The sequence below is a fragment of the Salmo salar genome, chromosome ssa11 (assembly GCF_905237065.1).
Source record: "Salmo salar chromosome ssa11, Ssal_v3.1, whole genome shotgun sequence".
Lineage (NCBI taxonomy): Eukaryota > Metazoa > Chordata > Actinopteri > Salmoniformes > Salmonidae > Salmo > Salmo salar.
Window position 1 is genome coordinate 65,486,334 of NC_059452.1, and position 22,042 is coordinate 65,508,375.

The following is a 22,042-nucleotide window of genomic DNA, read 5'->3' on the forward strand; positions in this document are numbered from 1 at the left end:
CACTTGCATTTGTGTAAATAAAACGTATCAATCTCAGATCATAAGGTTATAATCAAAGTCAAAATCATGTCATGTATTGTTACAAGTTATGGTTTGACAAGGCAAGCTATGGAATGTATAACTAATTCACACGAAATGTGAATTAGTTACTTTTGTAATGCTTAGGCGTAGTGGAGGAGGAATCAGACGCAGGAAGCAGCGATATGGGTGATGGCTTTTAATGAGCGACACAGTAAAAACACCTGCCACCCCAAATAGCGAACTCAGCGCACATAAAACTCAAAGTGCCCCAAACACAGGGGACAAAACACAGTGAGCGTAAACCCACGCAGTAGCGCTAAATACAATACAACGCGTAACAAAGCAACCAACAGAGAAACAATCCCGCACAAAGAGTAGGCGGGTCAACTAGCTAATATAGCCCTGCTAATCAACCCAACTAAGGACAGGTGAAAACAATAACAGAAAGGGGAAAACAAAAGGAATCAGTGGCAGCTAGTAGGCCGGTGACGACGACCGCCGAGCGCCACCCGAGCAGGAGGGGGCGCCACCTTCGGTGGGAGTCGTGACAGTACCCCCCCCCCCGACGCGCGGCTCCTGCATGGCGCTGACACCGGCCTCGAGGGCGACCCGGAGGGCGAGGCGCAGGGCGATCCGGGCGGATCCTCTGCCGGCACCCAGCACCTCTCCTCCGGACCGTACCCCTCCCAGTCCACGAGGTACTGCAGGCCCCTCACCCGGCATCTCGAGTCCAGAATGGCCCGTATGCTGTACGCCGGGGACCCCCCCGATGTCCAGAGGGGGCGGAGGGACCTCCGGCACCTCACCTTCCTGTAGGGGACCAGCTACCACCGGCCTGAGGAGAGACACATGAAACGAGGGGTTAATACGGTAATAGGAAGGGAGTTGTAACCGATAACACACCTCGTTTATCCTCCTCAAGACTTTGAAGGGCCCCATACACTGCGGCCCCAGCTTCTGGCAGGGCAAGCGGAGGGGCAGGTTCCGGGTCGAGAGCCAGACCCTGTCCCCCGGTACGAACACGAGTGCCTCACTGCGGTGGCGGTCAGCACTCCTCTTCTGCCGTCCACTGGCTTCCTTCAGGGATTCCTGGACGGCTCTACAGGTCTCCTTGGAGCGCTGTACCCATTCCTCCACCGCAGGAGCCTCAGTCTGGCTCTGGTGCCATGGTGCCAGGACCGGCTGGTAACCCAAAACACACTGAAAGGGTGACAGGTTAGTAGAGGAGTGACGAAGTGAGTTCTGGGCTAACTCCGCCCAAGGAATGTACCCCGCCCACTCCCCTGGCCGGTCCTGGCAATACGACCTCAGAAACCTGCCCACCTCCTGGTTCACCCTCTCCGCCTGCCCATTACTCTCGGGGTGATAACCGGAGGTCAAACTGACCGAGACCCCCAGCCGCTCCATAAACGCCTTCCAGATCCTCGATGTGAACTGGGAACCTCGATCAGAGACAATGTCCTCCGGCACCCCGTAGTGCCAGAAGACGTGGGGAAATAGGGCCTCCGCAGTCTGCAGGGCCGTAAGGAGACCGGGCAACGGGAGGAGACGGCAGGAGTTTGAAAACCGATCCACAACCACCAGGATCGTAGTGCTCCCCTGAGACGGGGGGAGATCTGTCAGGAAGTCTACTGACAGGTGCAACCATGGCCATTGTGGGAAGGGGAGGGGCTGTAACTTCCCTCTAGGGAGATGCCTAGGAGCCTTACTCTGGGCGCACACCGAACAGGAAGAGACATAGAACCTCACGTCCTTAGCCAAGGTGGGCCACCAGTACTTCCCCCTGAGACTCCGCACTGTCCTCGCCACACCAGGATGACCCGAAGAGGGTAGAGTGTGCGCCCACCGGATCAATTGATCACGGACACCGAGCGGCACGTACATGCGACCCACGGGACACTGTGAAGGCGCAGGTTCCAATACTAACGCCCGCTCGATGTCCGAGTCCACCTCCCATACCACCGGTGCCACCAGCCTAGACGCTGGAATGATGGGAGTCGGATCGATGGGCTGGTCCTCAGTGTCATAAAGACGGGACAGCGCGTCGGCCCTCGTGTTCAGGGAGCCTGGTCTATAGGAAATCGTGAACCTAAACCGGGTGAAGAACATGGCCCACCTTGCCTGACGCAGATTCAGTCTCCTAGCCTCCCGGATATACTCCAGATTCCGATGGTCGGTCCAGATGAGTAAGGGGTGCTTAGCCAGTGTCGCCACACCCTCAAGGCTTTTACCACTGCTAGCAACTCCCTGTCCCCCACATCATAGTTACGCTCCGCCGAACTGAGCTTCTTCGAAAAGAAAGCGCAGGGGCGGAGTTTTAGTGGCGTACCCGAGCGCTGTGATAGCCCGGCACCCACCCCAGCCTCGGATGCGTCCACCTCCACTATGAATGCTAGAGACGGGTCCGGGTGCGCCAACATGGGTGCTTCAGTGAACAGCACCTTCAACCTCTTGAAGGCTCCATCCGCCTCAGTTGACCACCGCAAACGCACTGGCCCCCCCTTCAGCAGTGAGGTAATGGGAGCCGCTACCTGGCCAAAACACCGGATAAACCTCCGGTAGTAATTGGCAAACCCTAAGAACCGCTGCACCTCCTTCACCGTGGTTGGAGTCGGCCAATTACGCACGGCCTTAACCTCTCTAGGGTCGGCGGGACAAAATCGTCCCACCTACGTAACAGCCAGTGGAATCCTGTGGCGCGTTATTCAAATACCTTAGAAATGCTATTACTTCAATTTCTCAAACATATGACTATTTTACACCATTTTAAAGACAAGACTCTCATTAATCTAACCACACTGTCCGATTTCAAAAAGGCTTTACAACGAAAGCAAAACATTAGATTATGTCAGCAGAGTACCCAGCCAGAAATAATCAGACACCCATTTTTCAAGCTAGCATATAATGTCACATAAACCCAGAAGACAGCTAAATGCAGCACTAACCTTTGATGATCTTCATCAGATGACAACCCTAGGACATTATGTTATACAATACATGCATGTTTTGTTCAATCAAGTTCATATTTATATCAAAAACCAGCTTTTTACATTAGCATGTGACGTTCAGAACTATCATACCCCCCGCAAACTTCCGGTGAATTTACTAAAAATTTACTAAATTACTCACGATAAACGTTCACAAAAAGCATAACAATTATTTTAAGAATTATAGATACAGAACTCCTCTATGCACTCGATATGTCCGATTTTAAAATAGCTTTTCGGTGAAAGCACATTTTGCAATATTCTCAGTAGATAGCCCGGCGTCACAGGGCTAGCTATTTAGACACCCAGCAAGTTTAGCACCCCCCAAAGTCCGATTTACTATAAGAAAAATGTTATTACCTTTGGTGTTCTTCGTCAGAATGCACTCCCAGGACTTCTACTTCAATAACAAATGTTGGTTTGGTTCAAAATAATCCATAGTTATATCCAAACAGCGGCGTTTTGTTCGTGCGTTCAAGACACTATCCGAATGGTAAAGAAGGGTGACGAGCACGACGCATTTCGTGACAAAAAAATTCTAAATATTCCATTACCGTACTTCGAAGCATGTCAACCGCTGTTTAAAATAAATTTTTATGCCATTTTTCTCATAAAAAAGCGATAATATTCCGACCGGGAATCTGCGTTTAGGTAAAAAGACGAAAGAAAATAAAGCATGGGGTCGACTTGTGCACGCGCCTAAGCCCATTGTCCTCTGATCGGCCACTTGCCAAAGGCGATAATGTGTTTCAGCCAGGGGCTGCCTCGATATCATCCAGCTTTGTCCCGGGTTCTGAGAGCCTATGGGAGCCGTAGGAAGTGTCACGTTACAGCAAAGATCCTCAGTCTTCAATAAACAGAGACAAGAAGCTCAAGGAATGGTCAGAGAGGGCACTTCCTGTAAGGAATCTTCTCAGGTTTTTGCCTGCCATATGAGTTCTGTTATACTCACAGACACCATTCAAACAGTTTTAGAAACTTTAGGGTGTTTTCTATCCAAAGCCAATAATTATATGCATATTCTAGTTTCTGGGCACTAGTAATAACCAGATTAAATCAGGTACGTTTTTTATCCGGCCGTGTAAATACTGCCCCCTACCCCCAACAGGTTAACGCGGTCACACTCCATCACCACCCCCGTGGTGGAAATGCGATAACCCAGGAAGGAGACTCGTTTGGAGAACACACACTTCTCAGCCTTAACGTATAGGTCATGCTCCAGCAGTCTCCCAAGCAACTTGTGTACCAGGGACACATGCGTGGCGCGGGTGGCGGAATATATCAGAATATCATCGATATAAACAATCACGTCCTGCCCGTGCAGGTCCCTGAGAATCTCGTCTACAAAGGATTGAAAGACGGCTGGAGCATTCTTTAACCCGTACGGCATGACGAGGTACTCATAATGGCCCAATGTGGTACTAAATGCAGTTTTCCACTCGTCTCCATCCTTAATACGCACAAGGTTATACGCGCTCCTGAGATCCGGTTTTGTGAAGAATTTTGCTCCGTGAAATTATTCCACCGCCGTAGCGATGAGAGGTAGCGGGTAACTAAACCCCACCACGATAGCATTTAGACCTCTGTAATCAATGCACGGACACAGACCTCCCTCCTTTTTCTTCACAAAAAAGAAACTCGAGGAGACGGATGAGATGGAGGTCCCCTGTCCCAGAGATTCCATGACATATATCTCCATAGACACCATCTCCTCCTGTGACAAGGGGTGCATGTGACTCTTGGGAAGCGCAGCGTTAACCTGGAGATCTATCGCACAATCCCCTGTCGATGAGGTGGTAATTTGGTCGCCCTCTTTTTACAAAAAGCAATCGCCAAATCAGCGTATTCAGGGGGAATGCACACGGTGGACACCTGGTCTGGACTCTCCACCGACGTGGCACCTATGGAAACTCCTAGACACCTCCCTGAACACTCCTCAGACCACCCCTGGAGAACCCCCTGTTTCCATGAAATCCGGGGATTGTGATCAGCCAGCCAGGGGACCCCCAGCACCACCAGAAACGCAGGCGAATCGATAAGAAAGAAACTAATCCGTTCCTTATGATTCCCCTGCGTTACCATGTCCAGTGGAACCGTAGACTCCCTGACTAGCCCTGACCCTAATGGCTGGCTATCTAGGGAGTACACGGGGAAGGGGGAATCTATCGGCACTCGCGGAATGCCCAGCTTAATGGCGAGTCCGCGATCCATAAAGTTCCCAGCTGCGCCTGAATCGACTAGCGCCCTATGCTGGGAAGAGGGAGAAAAATCTGAAAACAAAATTAATAAGAACATGTGACCAACAGGGGGTTCTGGGTGTGCTTGGTGCTGACTCACCTGGGGTGACCGAGAAGTGTTCTGCCTGCCCTCTCGACTCCCAGACTGACTGCTCCAGCACCGGTCGGCCGTGTGTTCTCTCCGACCACAGCTGGTGCAGGAGGAGCCACCTCCTCCGGTGCCCCTTGGCACAGCCCCCCTAAACTCCATAGGAGTAGGGGCGGGGGTGCACGAAGGTGGAACGGACAGGACCCTTTCCGATGCCCGCGGGCAGCCAGCAGATTGTCCAGTCGGATAGACATGTCGATGAGCTCATCGAGAGAAAGAGCGGTATCCCGACAGGCTAGCTCCCTGCGGACGTCCGCCCGGAGACTACACCGGTAGTGGTCTATCAGGGCCCTGTCGTTCCACCCCGCCCCAGCAGCCAAGGTCCTGAACTCCAGCGCGAAGTCCAGCGCGCTCCTCGTCTCCTGCCTGAGGTGGAACAGCCGCTCACCCGCCGCTCTTCCTTCCGGAGGGTGGTCGAACACGGCCCGAAAGCGGCGGTGAACTCTGGATAGTGGTCCCTCGCCGAGTCCGGACCATTCCAAACTGCATTGGCCCACTCCAGAGCTCGGCCCGTCAGGCAGGAAACGAGGGCACTCACGCTCTCCTCTCCCGAGGGAGCAGGTCTGACGGTGGCCAGGTACAGCTCGAGCTGGAGCAGAAATCCCTGGCACCCAGCCGCCGTTCCATCATACTCCCTCGGGAGTGCCAGACGAAGCGCGCCAGAGCCAGACGCAGTGGGAGGCGGAGGTGGCTGCGTCGGAGGAGCCGGAGGTGGAGAGAGGAGACCACTCCTCTCCCATCGGTCTATCCTCTCCATCATTTGATCCATCGCGGATCCGATTCGGTGGAGGACTGATGTATGATGGAGCACGCGTTCCTCCATCGAGGGAAGGGGGTTGGCAGCTGCTCCTCCTGACTCCATAGGTGGTGCGGGATTCTTTAATGCTTAGGCGTAGTGGAGGAGGAATCAGACGCAGGAAGCAGCGATTCGGGTGATGGCTTTTAATGAGCGACACAGCAAAAACACCTGCCACCCCAAATAGCGAACTCAGCGCACACAAAAATCTAAGTGCCCCAAACACAGGGGACAAAACACAGTGAGCGTAAACCCACGCACTAGCGCTAAATACAATACAGCGCGTAACAAAGCAACCAACAGAGAAACAAACCCGCACAAAGAGTAGGCGGGCCAACTACCTGATATAGCCCCGCTAATCAACCCAACTAAGGACAGGTGAAAACAATAACAGAAAGGGGAAAACAAAAAGGAATCAGTGGCAGCTAGTAGGCTGGTGACGACGACCGCCGAGCGCCACCCGAGCAGGAGGGGGCGCCACCTTCGGTGGGAGTCGTGACAGGTTTATCTATTCTGATCCTTACAAAATAAGGAACACCTGTTTTAGTGACTGATGGTACTTTATTGATAAAATAAAATGTTATTCGTCCCAACCATACAGAGAGAGAGGAAATAGAGAAATAATAGAAAATTAATAATACGTAATAATAAAAGTTACAATAAATACACAAGAGTAACGATAACTTGGCTATATACACAGGGTACCAGTACTGAAATGATGTGTAATTGAGGTAGATATGTACATATATCTAGGAATAAAGTGACTAGGCAACAGGATAAATAATAAACAGTAGCAACAGCATATGTGATGAGTCATAAAAGTTAGGGCAAATAAGGTCAATGCAGATAGTTTGGGTAGCTATTTAACTAACTATTTAGCAGTCTTATGGCTTGGGGGTAGAAGCTGTTCAGGGTCCTGTTGGTTCCAGACTTTGTGCATCGAAATCGCTTGCCATGCGGTAGCAGAGAGAACAGCTTATAACTTGGGTGGCTTCTGGTGTAGAGGTCCTGGATGGCAGGGAGCTCGGCCCCAGTGATGTACTGGGCCATATGCACTACCTTCTGTACCACCTTGCGGTCGGATGCCAAGCAGTTGCTATACCAAGCGGGGTTGCAGCCAGTCAAGATGCTCTCAATGGTGCAGCTGTAGAACTTTTTGAGGATCTGAGGGCCCGTGCCAAATCTTTTCAGCCTCCGTGCCCTCTTCACGACTTTGTTCGTGGACCATGATAGATCCTTAGTGATGAGGACACCGAGGAACTTGAAGCTCTCGACCCGCTCCACTACAGCCCTGTCAATGGGAGTGGGGGCATGCTCGGCCCTCCGTTTCTTGTATTCCACAATCATCTCAGCTGACATTGAGGGTGAGGTTGTTGTCCTAGCACCACACTACCAGGTCTCTGACCTCCTCCCTGTAGGCTGTTTCATCGTCGTTGGTGATCACTGAATAATTTGTAGGAGTGCCTCCAGGGCTCTACAGTGTGACCATTTCACTCCCATATGCGACAACAAATAGATGTATTCAGACTGATAAAGTCAAGTATTTATTGCAAAAAACTACTAACTATGGCAAAAATCTACGTAGCTAGCTGTTTTTTGTTTGTATTTCTGCTGTTAAGTTTCATAGCTAGTATCGCACAAAGAAATGTGAATCCCATGAATCCCACCTCGTGCAGCAACAGTGCCAGTGCGCACTGTGAGTAAGTAAGTAGCGTGCAAGACGGAACGGCTCATAGGGTAGGAGCCTATCTCCTGTTTCTGTAGCATCAGGCAGCTTGATGTACAAGTACAACCCCCTGGACAGGACACTAGTCTATCGCAGGGCCTTACCCCCGATCTATCTCCTTAATGATGAGTGCCAAGCAAAGACCCATCAGGTCCCATTTTTACAGTCTTTGGTATGACTCAGCCAGGAATGGAACTCACAACCTTCCAATCTCAGGGTGGACCCTAAAGGCCACTGTGAGTAAAGTGCTAAAAATATACATTTTTAGAAGCGCACAGGCATAGAAGTTAGTCGAATTTACCAGAAAGTCTACTAAACTTTGTCTTTGTCCTGTGTTTCTTGGCTATTTACATTGTTTTGTTCAATGTTAGTTTGAGCTTGTTGCAACTGCTAGCGAAGAGAGAATTCTGCTACTAGACGAAAATGCGAACTAACGTTTGCGTTTGACACTTGTGCTTTCTTATCGTCAGACCAGCGTCCATGGCCATCTTCCGAAAATGTCTGAAACCCCACCACTTCAAAAAGTATCTTTGAAGAAAAAATTGAAATACATCTAACACCCTTGCCTTGTATGAACTAACATTCGCACTTGTCTTTTCTTGCCAGCAATGACTTTGCTGATAGCTACTTTTATCGAGGAAAAATGTACTATGACTGTGATATGAAGTTGTCTCACCAAACTATCTTAAGATGGATGCACTAACTGTAAGTCGCTTTGGATAAATTACTGTTGCGTCAGAGGACAGGTGTTCATGTTCAGGGCATTCACATTTTCAACTGATTTCAAAGATAAAACACCAGCAGGGGGTGAAAGAGTGTATGCATTGTGGAACCCATCATTAGCTTGTGTTTCCCTGGGGAACATATATACTGGTGCACCTTTGTGATAGCAGGTGGTGAAATGTTTGGTGAAAAAGCATTTCACTGGAAGTCCTTCATGGAAGAGGAGACTCTCATTCATACACATTCAGCTCATTTAGGATTCTGGAGACTCAACCGGTAGGCACATGGACATTGTTGTGTAAAATTGTTGCCAGTTAGGTGTTTATTTGTGTTGAGAATTGAGACCAATTGTCTAATTTAGTATATAGTATAATTTAGATAATGACTACATTGAGATTATATATTTAATTTGAAATGACCTTACTTGAAGTAATGTATATTTATTTTTGTGTTTTGCCTTTAAAGGTTATCAACCTAACTAACTAACTAACTGAATAAATAAAAGAAGTCAGAAGAAAATTGAGTTGTCTCTTGTATCCTTCAGTCCTTAAAGAGGCCTTTTTCAAGTTTGGGCAAAGAGCTGCAGTGTGAACCATACACAACTTGACAGTTGATAACCGCGTGGCAGTGAAGACAAAAGGATTAACGGCCTGAAGTCAGGAAAGCTGTCATCGCAGAGAGGAGTATTGACTGACATCTCAACATGGCGGAGGAAGCTCTTGGAATAACAGTGAAGGAGCTGAAGCAAAAAATAACTTTAGCTAAAGCACTTTTACCAAGCAAGCAAACTTCCTCAGCAGAGTCGCAAAGCACATGACTAAAAGAGAACTACAAGAGGAGATCAAGAAGCTCAAGTCGGAGGCGAGGATGGTCAGTGAGACAAATGATGAGTACAGGGCTGGCCTTCTGGCAGACATTGAAGCTGGAACCGATGAGGGTGAAGAAGCTGAACTGAGCAAGGAGTGCCGCAGGTGCCCATGCCAGCTCCACAACCGACAATGAGGATAAAGCCAATCTGTCTACCCAGGTTCAGTGGGTATAAAAGGAATTTCCATCGATGGAGAAGAGACTGGGGGAGAGTGCAAAAGCAGGGGGAACCAACAGGCTCAGTCGAAGTAAAGAGGATCCAACTCATTGACAGTATAGATGAGAGGATATGCAGAGGCCTCCGTTTGTCTTCTTACAACACTGCTGAGGACATGTTCAGGGTGCTGGAGAACAGATATGGAAACAAGTCTACAATTGCCTTGGAGATAATGGAGGATCTTGAGAAAATTCCTGATTTAACCTGTTAGGGCTAGGGGGCAGTATTTACACGGCCGGATAAAAAACGTACCCGATTTAATCTGGTTATTACTACTGCCCAGAAACTAGAATATGCATATAATTATTGGCTTTGGATAGAAAACACCCTAAAGTTTCTAAAACTGTTTGAATGGTGTCTGTGAGTCTAACAGAACTCATATGGCAGGCAAAAATCTGAAGATTCTGTACAGGAAGTACCCTCTCTGACCATTCCTTGGGCTTCTTGGCTCTGTTTATTGAAAATGTAAGATCTTTGCTGTAACGTGACACTTCCTACGGCTCCCATAGGCTCTCAGAACCCGGGAAAAAGCTGAATGATGTAATTCCAGCCGCTGGCTGAAAAGCTTTAGCGCCTTTGGTTAAGTGGTCTATCAGAGGACAATGAGCTGAGGCGCGTGCACGGGGCGACACCATGTTTTTATTTTCTCTCTCTTTGTACTAAAACACAGATTCCCGGTCGGAATATTATCGCTTTTTTACGAGAAAAATGGCATAAAAATTTATTTTAAACAGCGGTTGACATGCTTCGAAGTACGGTAATGGAATATTTAGAATTTTTTTGTCACGAAACGCGTCGGGCGCGTAACCCTTATTTACTCTTTCGGATAGTGTCTTGAATGCACGAACAAAACGCCGCTATTTGGATATAACTATGGATTATTTGGGACCAAACCAACATTTGATATTGAAGTAGAAGTCCTGGGAGTGCATTCTGACGGAGAACAGCAAAGGTAATAACATTTTTCTTATAGTAAATCTGACTTTGGTGAGGGCTAAACTTGATGGGTGTGTAAATAGCTAGCCCTGTGATGCAGGGCTATCTACTTAGAATATTGCAAAATGTGCTTTCACCGAAAAGCTATTTTAAAATCGGACATAGTGAGTGCATAGAGGAGTTCTGTATCTATAATTCTTAAAATAATTGTTATGTTTTTTGTGAACGTTTATCGTGAGTAATTTAGTAAATTCACCGGAAGTTTGCGGGGGGTATGCTAGTTCTGAACGTCACATGCTAATGTAAAAAGCTGTTTTCTTATATAAATATGAACTTGATTGAACAAAACATGCATGTATTGTATAACATAATGTCCTAGAAGTGTCATCTGATGAAGATCATCAAAGGTTAGTGCTGCATTTAGCTGTGGTTTGGGTTTATGTGACATTATATGCTAGCTTGAAAAATGGGTGTCTGATTATTTCTGGCTGGGTACTCTGCTGACATAATCTAATGTTTTGCTTTCGTTGTAAAGCCTTTTTGAAATCGGACAGTGTGGTTAGATTAACGAGAGTCTTGTCTTTAAAATGGTGTAAAATAGTCATATGTTTGAGAAATTTAAGTAATAGCATTTCTAAGGTATTTGAATAATGCGTCACGGGATTCCACTGGCTGTTACGTAGGTTTCGTCCCACCGACCCCAGAGAGGTTAAGGGCAAATCAGCATGGGAAAGTTATCGATATGATCCAAACTATAGAGAAGGCCCTGGATGACCTCACGGAGCTTGGAAACACAGGAGCCATCAACAACCCTCTAGTGATCAGATCCATAGAAAGCAAGTTACCTGACAACATCAAGAGAGAGTGGCTTGTCTTCATGGTTAATCCGAGGAATAATGTCACACCAGACAATCACTTTGAGAACCTTCTTAAATTCCTGAAAACACAAGAGGAAATTCTTGAAAAACTGGAGCAGCTGGGAGTGAGTGAAAGGCCAGAAAAGAAAAATGCTTGCATGGAGAGGAAATATGTGTTCACGCGGTCCACAACGAAAGGCGGCTGTGTTGTGTGTGGAGATGAAAAGCACCGAGAAAATATATTCTTTCGCAAGCGTTTCAAGGAACTGAAGCCGATGTAAAAGTTGGCTGCTGTAGAAAAGCTGGGGGCCTGCAAGAGGTGCTTGGTCTGTCATGGAGAAGATGATGAATGCAAAGAGACATACCTGTGCAGGAACAGAAACTGTAAAAAAGACCACCATTTCTTTCTATGCCTGAAGGGAGACTTCAAGAGGAGTGACTCAGAAAGAAGACAATTCAATGTGAGAAGGCATAAGCGGACTGAGGAGCAGGAGGAATTTGTATCTAAACTCTCCCCAGAGATGGCGGACAAATTCAAAAGAGCGTTCACCAACATCACCGCAAAGACAAACTCTGTTGAAAAGATCCAGCTTGGAGAGATTGTGTCAAGTGCAGTAGAAGAATTGCCAGTTATTCTAATGCTGCTCGAGGTAACTGCCAATGCAGGACAAAAAATTGGAACCCTGATCGACTTGGCATCGGACACAATTGATATCACCCACAGAGCTGCCAGAAGATTAAATCATCGAAGTAAAAACATCACTTTAGTCGTCCATGGAGTTGGGGGGATGGCCATGAAGGTTAAAACCAGAAGATATCTCCTCAGAGTGAGGGTCAAAATGCCTAGAGGCACAGAAAGAGACCATGAGCTTGTCTGCTATGGTTTGAATGAAATTGCCAACATCCACAGAGTCATCGAACCTGAGCAACTCAAGAAGTTCTTCCCAGAAGTCAGTCTAGGAGATCTGAGGAGACCGGAGAGCATTGAGCTACTGATAAGCCACCGCGAAGGAAGACTTGCTCCGCAAAGAGTGAAGGTGATTGGAGACCTTGTCTTATGGTAGAGCCCTGCTAGGAAAGACTGTTGGTGGAGCACATGCAGATCTGTTTGAAGAAGTCGAGATGGCCGCGCACAGGTCTGGAATGCACTTTGCTCGATCCATGAGAGCAACCGCTGTCAAGTATCAAGAGATAACTAAAACACAAGAGTTCACAGCTGAAACCAAAAGCACAGTTGCTCGCAGAGAGTTCTTGGATTGGTGGAAATGGGATAGCATTGGAGCAGCTTGCGAACCGAAGTGTGGAGGATGCCGGTGCGGCAATTGTCAACCAGGAGGCAAGGAAATGACTCTGAGTGAGGAAAGGGAGCTGGAGATCATAAGGAAAGGCCTCACCTACATCAAAGCAGATGCTCACAGCGATGAACCGCACTGGGACACAAAATACCCCTGGATTCAAGATCCAAGTTCCCTTCCCTACAACAGGAGTGGGGTTGAAGCCACCTTCTTAAGAACAGAAAAACAACTCAAAAAAGAGCCAGAGTGGAAAATAGCATACACAGCTCAAGTGCATGAAATGGTGGAGAGAAGAGCAGCAAAGAAACTCACCAAAGAGATGATCGCCAGCTGGAAAGGACCAGTATGGTATGTCAGCCACTTGGTGGCGCCAAACCCACACTCTGTCACAACACCTGTGCGACTGGTATGGAACAGCAGCCAGAAGTTTAAAAGGGTCAGCATGAATGACCTGCTGCTGAAAGGGTCTGATGTCCTCAATCCCATCCGAGCAGTACTACTCAGGTTCAGAAGAGGTGTCCATGCTGCTCTTGGTGACATCAAGAAGATGTACAATTCGGTGTGGTTAGAAAACCTGGAGATGCATCTCCACAGATTTCTCTGGAGAAACACTGAGGAGGAAGAGATTGAAGAGTATGCCGTCACCAGAGTCAACATTGGCGATCGACCAGCAGGGTGCATTGCACAACTGGCCATGAGAGAGACAGCAAAACTGCCCATGTTCCCTCACCTGGAGGAGGAACGTAGGATCCTTGAAGAGGATGCCTATGTCAATGACATCCTGACTTCCCATAATGACTTACAAAAGCTGGACAAGGACACCAAAAGAGTTGAAGAGATCCTGAGGACAGGCGGATTCTTCCTCAAACCCTGGGTCCGGTCAGGCCAAAGTGGGAGGCAGGAGATCGTACCAGGAGAACAAGGAGCGGTGTCAGACACAGTACTTATTCTCCCAAACTAGATGAGGAAAGGAGACAATAAAGCCCTTGGAGTTGGATACCTTGTTGAAGAGGACAAACTGTACCTTGTGACTTCAAGCAATTTCTCAAAGAGGAAAAAGAAGATGAGTCAGACAAAATCTCCTTGAAGAAGAGGTGAGAGGGAAAACTCCAAACCCACTGACGAGAAGAGAACTGCTAAGCCAAGTAGCTAGCCTGTATGACCCAATAGGCCTCATCGCACCTGCCAAACAAAAGGGCGCCATTCTTGTCAGAAAGGCATTTCAAGAAGCTGGAGGCAAAACTCTGACCCGAAACACATGGGACAAACCTCTGTCTGAATAATTGAGAGAAGAAGCCATCAAACTGTTTGAGGAGTACACACGTCTTGGCCAAATCACCTCCACAGAAACCTCACACCAGTCAACTGGATTGGTAAACCTTGGGGAATAACATTCTCTGACGGAAGTGAAAAGAGCTATGGAGCCATAGTGTACTTCAGATGGGAAACTGAGCAAGGCATCAAAGTCAGGTTCTTTGAGTCCAAAGCAAAGCTCACACCTTTAGACCAAAAGGGGGAGGCAGTGAAAGCTGAAATCTGCTGTGCTGTCTGCGCAACACGACTTCGAAAGTACGTTGAAAAACACAGTCGTATAGAAATTGAACGATGGCTCCATCTGCTGGACAGTCAAACTGTGGTGGGAGCTATCCAGAGCGACAGTTATGGGTATCAATCTTTCTTCGCGAACAGAGTTAGAGAGATCCAGAAATCTACATCCGTCGAAGACTGGTGGTGGATCCCGGGAGGCCTGAACAGTGCTGACATCATAACAAGAGGGGCAGCCCCGGAAGACCTCCAAGAAGATTCCATGTGGCAGAATGGACCAGCGTTCCTGCGGCAACCTGTGGAAGAGTGGCCACAGAAGTCAGCCAAAGAAATTGCAGCTTATGCCAAGGAAGGCATAAACAAACAAACTTCAAAGGAAATATTTCTCTGCAGCACTGACCAGAGCGCAGGCCAAGAAAAACAAGAATGATGTACTTCCTGAAGTGGGAGTTCAGAAAGAAAGTCAGAGTGATGCACAGCAAAGCAGGCAAAATAACCCAGATGAACCTAAGACTAAGATCCGAAGACCACCAGCTTGCTCTGCGGTAACAAAACTGATTGACATCAGGAAATTCAGCAGCCTGACCAGGCTGATCCGAGTCACTGCCTGGGTTTGGAGAGCTGCAACGAAATGGAAAAAAGTGTTGACCAAGAATTCAGCCTCAGATAAACCAAAGTGGGAGGATATTTTTTCAACAAACTGGAAGTCCAGAGGCAAACAAGCTGTACTCACTATTGGGGAGTGTGAAGATGCACTAAGAGACCTGTTCCTTGCAGCTCAAGAAGGTATAACCTTTCAAGACACCACTCTCAACAGACTCGCTGTTTACAGAGATGAAGAGACTGGGCTCTTGGTTTGTGGAGGGAGGTTCAAGATCTTTGATGAGGACGAGACTGCTGTACCAATTCTACCATATGAGACATGGATATCCACTCTCCTAGCTCAAGAGGCCCATGATGAAAACCATGAAGAAATAGCAGGTACGCTCCTCTGGATGAGGAAGAAAGCCTGGGTGATAAAAGGCTGGAAGCTGGCTAAAAAGAGAGTTGACAACTGTGTGGTGTGCAGAAAGGCTAGGGCCAGAAAGTGCCAACAGATCATGAGTGACCTTCCACCCGAGCGTATAACACCAGCCAGACCATTTGAGTACACAACAGTAGACTTATTTGGACCATAAGAAGTCAAGGACGAGGTGAGAAAGAAAGTCAAGCTCAAGGTGTGGGGAATTGTCTTCTGCTGTATGGCATCCAGAGCTATACACACAGATGTTGTCAGTGACCAGTCAACTGAAGGCTTCTTACTGGCCTACCAAAGATTCACGGCAATGAGAGGGCATCCAAAGAAACTGTGGTCAGATCCTGGAAATAACTTTGTGGGTGCCAGACCTGCCCTCAAAGAGCTCTACCACTTCCTGGATCAACAAATTACATCTGAGCTTGAAAATGAAGCTTCAAAGCATGGAACAGAGTGGAGCTGGAAGAGCCACCCAGCAGACTCCCCTCACAGGAATGGTGCTGCAGAAGCAGCTGTTCGCACTGTAAAGCGGGCCTTGCACAATATGAGAATAGAATACATCAGCCCTAATTCTCTTCTGCTTGGAAGGACTGGACCTAGGGGAGACTTAGGAAGCTTTGAGTTTGAAGACTACTCCTACAAATGGTAAAGAGTCATTCAAGCGGAAGTTAACTGGTTCCTGGAGGAAGTGGAGTCAGTTGGCTGGACCTAACCTGTTTATGAGGAGTAAGTGGCACACTGTTAAAGGAATTTTATATCTTGATGATAATAATCAATAATCAATTCACCTTGACTAATGGCCAAGGTTTGTAAGACAATGGGTTATAATAATTAGGCAAGGACTCAGCTTTCTGCAAAAGGTTTCTGTAGCTTTATTCAGAGAACGTTCTGAGGTCAGGATAACAAAACAGTCATTATATAGTTCTTGCTTACTTACGCACATGCATTTACACACAATCCGTTGGTGACCTGCATCCCCCATAAACTTCTCACACTGTTTATCACTATCCAGAGCTCAGCCAGTTCTTTTCCCTCAAGGTTAGGACTCTTTGAAGCTTTCACTCCCTTGACCATCTGTCTCTCTATCTCTCTATACTAATTGCATACACACATTTCTTTCCCTCTCCAGTAGTTCCTGGACTTTCCGGAACTAATCAGACTAATCGATCCCTACATTGATCATTACATTGATTATTCATTAAACCTGCTGTATGACTAATAATTCATCATGGTTTATTGATTCATTTACATTTATTAGATAATTCTCTTATCACACACAAAGCAGCGAAACGTGGTCGTTGGAGACGTCGTCTGTCTTGCAGACCAGAACACTTTGAGGAGTCAGTATAAGCTTGGTAGGGTCGTCAATGTCAACGCTGACAAGGAGGACATTGTGAGAGATGCAAATATACGAACCTTCCCAAGTTATCCCATCTCAACTTTGAAGCATGTTCATGGAGACAAAACAAAGAAACGTTCAACCAAAATCCCTGCTACAATTCTTCACAGGGACGTCAGGCGTTTGGTTGTGGTATTTATTACCGGTAGAAGAGCAGAAGTAAAGCCATCGAAGATGAAGCCGATGTGACCTCCTTCGGTTCAAGAACCAGGAGATCAAGTGGGAGGTGTTGCGTCGGAGGACAGGTGTTCATGTTCAGGGCATTCACATTTTCAACTGATTTCAAAGATAAAACACCAGCAGGGGTTGAAAGAGTGTATGCATTTTGGAACCCATCATTAGCTTGTGTTTCCCTGGGGAACATATATACTGGTGCACCTTTGTGATAGCAGGTGGTGAAATGTTTGGTGAAAAAGCATTTCACTGGAAGTCCTTCATGGAAGAGGAGACTCTCATTCATACACATTCAGCTCATTTAGGATTCTGGAGACTCAACCGGTAGGCACATGGACATTGTTGTGTAAAATTGTTGCCAGTTAGGTGTTTATTTGTGTTGAGAATTGAGACCAATTGTCTAATTTAGTATATAGTATAATTTAGATAATATGACTACATTGAGGTTATATATTTAATTTGAAATTACCTTCTTGAAGTAATGTATATTTATTTTTGTGTTTTGCCTTTAAAGGTTATCAACCTAACTAACTAACTAAATGAAGTCAGAAGAAAATCGAGTTGTCCCTTGTGTCCTTCAGTCCTTAAAGAGGCCTTTTTCAAGTTTGGGCAAAGAGCTGCAGTGTGAACCATACACAACTTGACAATTACAAAAATGTAAATGTAAAATGTTTGAGTGCCACTAATGCCACCAAAGCCATCAGATGGACCCTTCTTCCACTACTCTCCTTTGAGCCCTGCACGAGCATGAATTTTAAGCCCGAGCCCTACACATGTCTGCAACGTTTAGGCCCTACCTTACCCAAGCCCGATTGCTTCTGCCAAATTTAAGGCCCGACCCAGCCCGAAACCTAAAATCGGAAACAACTTCCTGTTAGTAAATCCATTAGCTGCTCCTCTCTGTCTGTCACTCGATCACTCTCTGCGCAGGCAGCTCGTTATGCATGCACTCTGCTCATGGCAGCTATGAGTCTGTGTATCCATACAAGCAAGTTCTTTGCTTGGGGAGCTCTGCCAGATATATTAGAGAAAGGAGATAGGAATGCCATTGGGCAATGAATGGAGGAACGTATAACACCCCACCCAGCAGACTACGGACCAACTGCATTCAGGTTGTCATGCTGCGTCACGTGGTTGCTAAGCTAATCGTCACGCAATCCCTTCTCAAAGTCAGGGTATGAGTCGGGTAGCAGAGCTCTAACTCTCCTTAGCACACCTCAATGACCAGGCTTCAAACAATAGTCAATAATGTTTCTTTTCATTGTAGTACATGGTAATAGTTACCCCTCACGGAACAACATGGAGTGGCCCAGCCCTCTAACGTTTAACCACTTTGGGAATTTTATTGAAGACCACTCTTGGAGAAGACGCTTTAACTTCTTATGGCTTGGGGGCAGTATCTCGACGTCTGGATGAGAAGCATGCCCAAAGTAAACTGCCTGTTACTCAGGCCCAGAAGCAAGGATATGCATATAATTGGTAGATTTGGAAAGAAAACACTCTAAAGTTTCCACAACTGTTAAAATAATGTCTGTGGATATAACAGAACTGATATTGCAGGAGAGAACCTGAGGAAAATCCATCCAGAAAGTGGGATTTGTTTGATGTGAGTATTTTCAATTGAATGCCTATAGAATATCTAATGGGTTAGGACCCAGATTGCAGTTCCTATGGCTTCCACTAGATGTCAACAGTCTTTAGACATTGTTTCAGACTCGTTTTCTGAAAAATGAAGAAGAATGAGACCTTTCTGTCAGTGGACTGTAGAATCATGCAGTGCTGGTTTGCGCGCCTGACCGACTGTGCGCCCTTCGTTGCTTTTCCTTTCTATTGAATACGCTATTGTCCGGTTGAAATATTATCAATTCTTTAGACAATTGACAACCTGAGGATTAATTATAAACATCGTTTGACATGTTTTAATTAACTTTACCGGTACTATTAGGATGTATTCGTCTGCATGTTTTGACCGCCTTTGAGCCAGTGGATTACTGAACAAAACGCGCCAACATGTTTTTGGGATATAAAGAGGGACTTTATCGAACAAAACAAACATTTATTGTGTAGCTGGGACTCTTGTGACTGCAACCATATGAAGATCTTCAAAGGTAAGTGATTAATTTTATCGCTATTTCTGACTTTTGTAATTCGTTTACTTGGTTGTAAAATGTTTGTATGCTTTTGTAAGCGGGGCGCTGCCCTCAGATAATCACATGGTATGCTTTCGCCGTAAAGCCTTTTTGAAATCTGACAAAGCGGCTGGATTAACAAGAAGTTCTTCTTTAAGCCAATGTATAACCTTGTATTTTTTATGAATGTTTATTATGACTATTTCTGTATTTTGAATTTGGCGCTCTGCAATTTCACCGGATGCTGTCGAGGTGAGTCGCTAGCGGAATGCCTGCGCCAGAAAGGTTAAAGGAGAAGACCCTACACATCTAAACCCATCCCAGGTCAGGGATAGATTCTATCAGATCTCTGGTAGCTGATACCTACATAGCGGTTGATTTGGTGGTGTCAGAAGTGGAACTGCATTAGAGCTGTCAAATCCACAAGCGGCTCCCGGCATTATACATAAGGCGGACATTGCCATTGGCTGCACAGAGTTGCATTAAGATAAATCCCATGCAGCCTTCTTTACAAGTTCAAACATTGCAATGTGAGATGTACGGTGCGTTCGTAAATTTACTCTGGCCATCTACTCCAATTTCAGAGCACTCTCGTCTGAGTGTGCCATAACGCAGAATAACTGATGAATTTACGAACGCTCAACACCCGTTGAATATGGCCGGTGTCGGTAGACATCAGCAAAAAAAAGTAATTACATTTTTGCCAGCAGCACAGTTACAGTCACCAACGCTCTAGTTAACATGAAAACAGCCTAACCAGCTCTGCTAGGGCGAGTAAAATGGTCAGAGTGAGATGTTCTCTCATTTGTGTCTGGAAGTAGCTAGCAAGCTAGCCAATGTTAGCCAGTTAGCTTGGGTTCTTGACTGCCATTGTGAAGTCAGAATGCTTGGATCAACACTACTCCTCAGCCAGAGCATCCAGTGTGAGCTCTGAACGCTCCATAACTCTGAGCACACTCTGGCACTCCAGATTGAATTTACGAACACCTAAATTAGGTTTAAAGAAATCCTCAATATTTTGTTTCATGATTTTTAATTTGAGTGTCATTATTTCTATATAGCAGTGACATGCAGTCAGTGCTTACCCTGTGATAATTTTTTGGGGTTTAAAGCTGTTATGAAAAGCAAAATAAAAAATGAAATCACATTAAAAAAAAACATTTTTTGTTATCTATTTTTCTAAATGTTTCTGGTGGTCTTTATGCTCCAAATCTCAAAATGTGATAAAACTACATCCTAATGTAAGGTGCCAGGGTATGCATGCCTTCCTCACCATCCATTCAGATTCTTGATGCGCATGGCTGTTCCTTACTACAGTCACTGTTAATGGACAGGATCAATAGGCTTCGCTGCTTTCCTAGGTAAAATTCATTGCATTGAGCGGATTTCACACTTTGTACATGGATATTGCTTACACATGTTGTGTGGGTAAATAATTTGGCGTGCGCATCCCTTAATCAGAACAACGTCAGAGATTTTAGAGAAAGGAGTAGATAGGAATCCACTGGGCAATGAAAGAAAAGATCTCGGAAAAGATTTGTCATGTGGTACTTCTTGTTGACAAAATTCATGCTAATGTTGGGTTTTTGAGCCAGCGCCTCACTGACTCTTATTCACTCCTTGAAGGAGAGCTCTCCTTGTCCCAAAATCGCCCAGAATGCATCGCACGGCCCATTGACATCGCATGGCAACGTACACAATGGGCGTTAATACGATTTCAATGGAGTTTCCCCATCTCTTCAAAAGTATCTCTGATGAAGCTAGCTAGCTAGACCTGACAAAATGGTCTGCCAGAAAACCACACAAAACCGGGGTTTCCGTTCGAGGAGCTCACAGAGTGTGGCCGATAGTTTGAGTCGAAGCGACATGGTGGCAAATTCAAGATTCAAGAACCACTTGAACAGTTTGCTACTACAGTGGATGAAGGAGCAGGAAGAGTGTGGATGATGTGGAAATGGACAGCAACAAAGAAGGAAAGGAGCTAATTGTAGAGGGAAGCGGTGTGGTGAGGAAGATTGGCGTCAAGTACAAAAACAAAAAAATAATCCAGTAGCTCAGAAATTGAACCTGATGAGAGTAAGGATGCATTGCTGTACCTGTGGTGGCAGGTGCAGTGAAGACTGCAGAATTTGATTCTCAACCTGATGATTCTGGCCCAGTGGGAATTAGATTTTTGGAGAAAATGGATGCTTGCCTTCTGGCTGATCCATATGTGGTGTCAGTTTGGCTGGAGAAGAGGCTTGGGACTGTTAAGTCAATTTAAAATAACTTGCAGTGAACTTGTGCTTCTTATGTCCAGAGGGAGTGGGCGATCTACACCACGTGCCTTGGGACAATAACTGTGACCTGCTTTGCTCTCCGGAGCAGGGCAACATTGAAAGGAGTGATTATTGGAGTGGCGTTAAGTGTTAAGGAGGATCAACTGCAATTTACATCAACAACATAGCTCGGGCAGTAGGAAGCTCTCTCTCATCCATTTACCGTATATGCAGATGACACAGTCTTATACTCAGCTGGCCCCTCCCCGGATTTTCTGTTAAATGCTCTACAACAAAGCTTTCTTAGTGTCCAACAAGCATCTCTACCCTTGTTCTGAACACCTCCAAAACCAAGGTCATGTGGTTTGGTAAGAAGAATGCCCCTCTCCCCACTGATGTGATTACTACCTCTGAGGGTATAGAGCTTGAGGTAGTCACCTTACACAAGTACTTGGGAGTATAGCTAGACGGTACACTGTCCTTCTCTCAGCACATATCAAAGCTGCAGGCTATGGATTAAATCTAGACTTGGTTTCCTCTATCCTAATCGCTCCTCTTTCACCCCAGCTACCAAACTAACCCTGATTCAGATGACCATCCTACCCATGCTAGAGTACGGAGGCGTAATTTATAGATCGGCAGGTAAGGGTTCTCTCAAGCGGCTAGATGTTCTTTACCATTCGGCCATCAGATTTGCCACCAATGCTCCTTA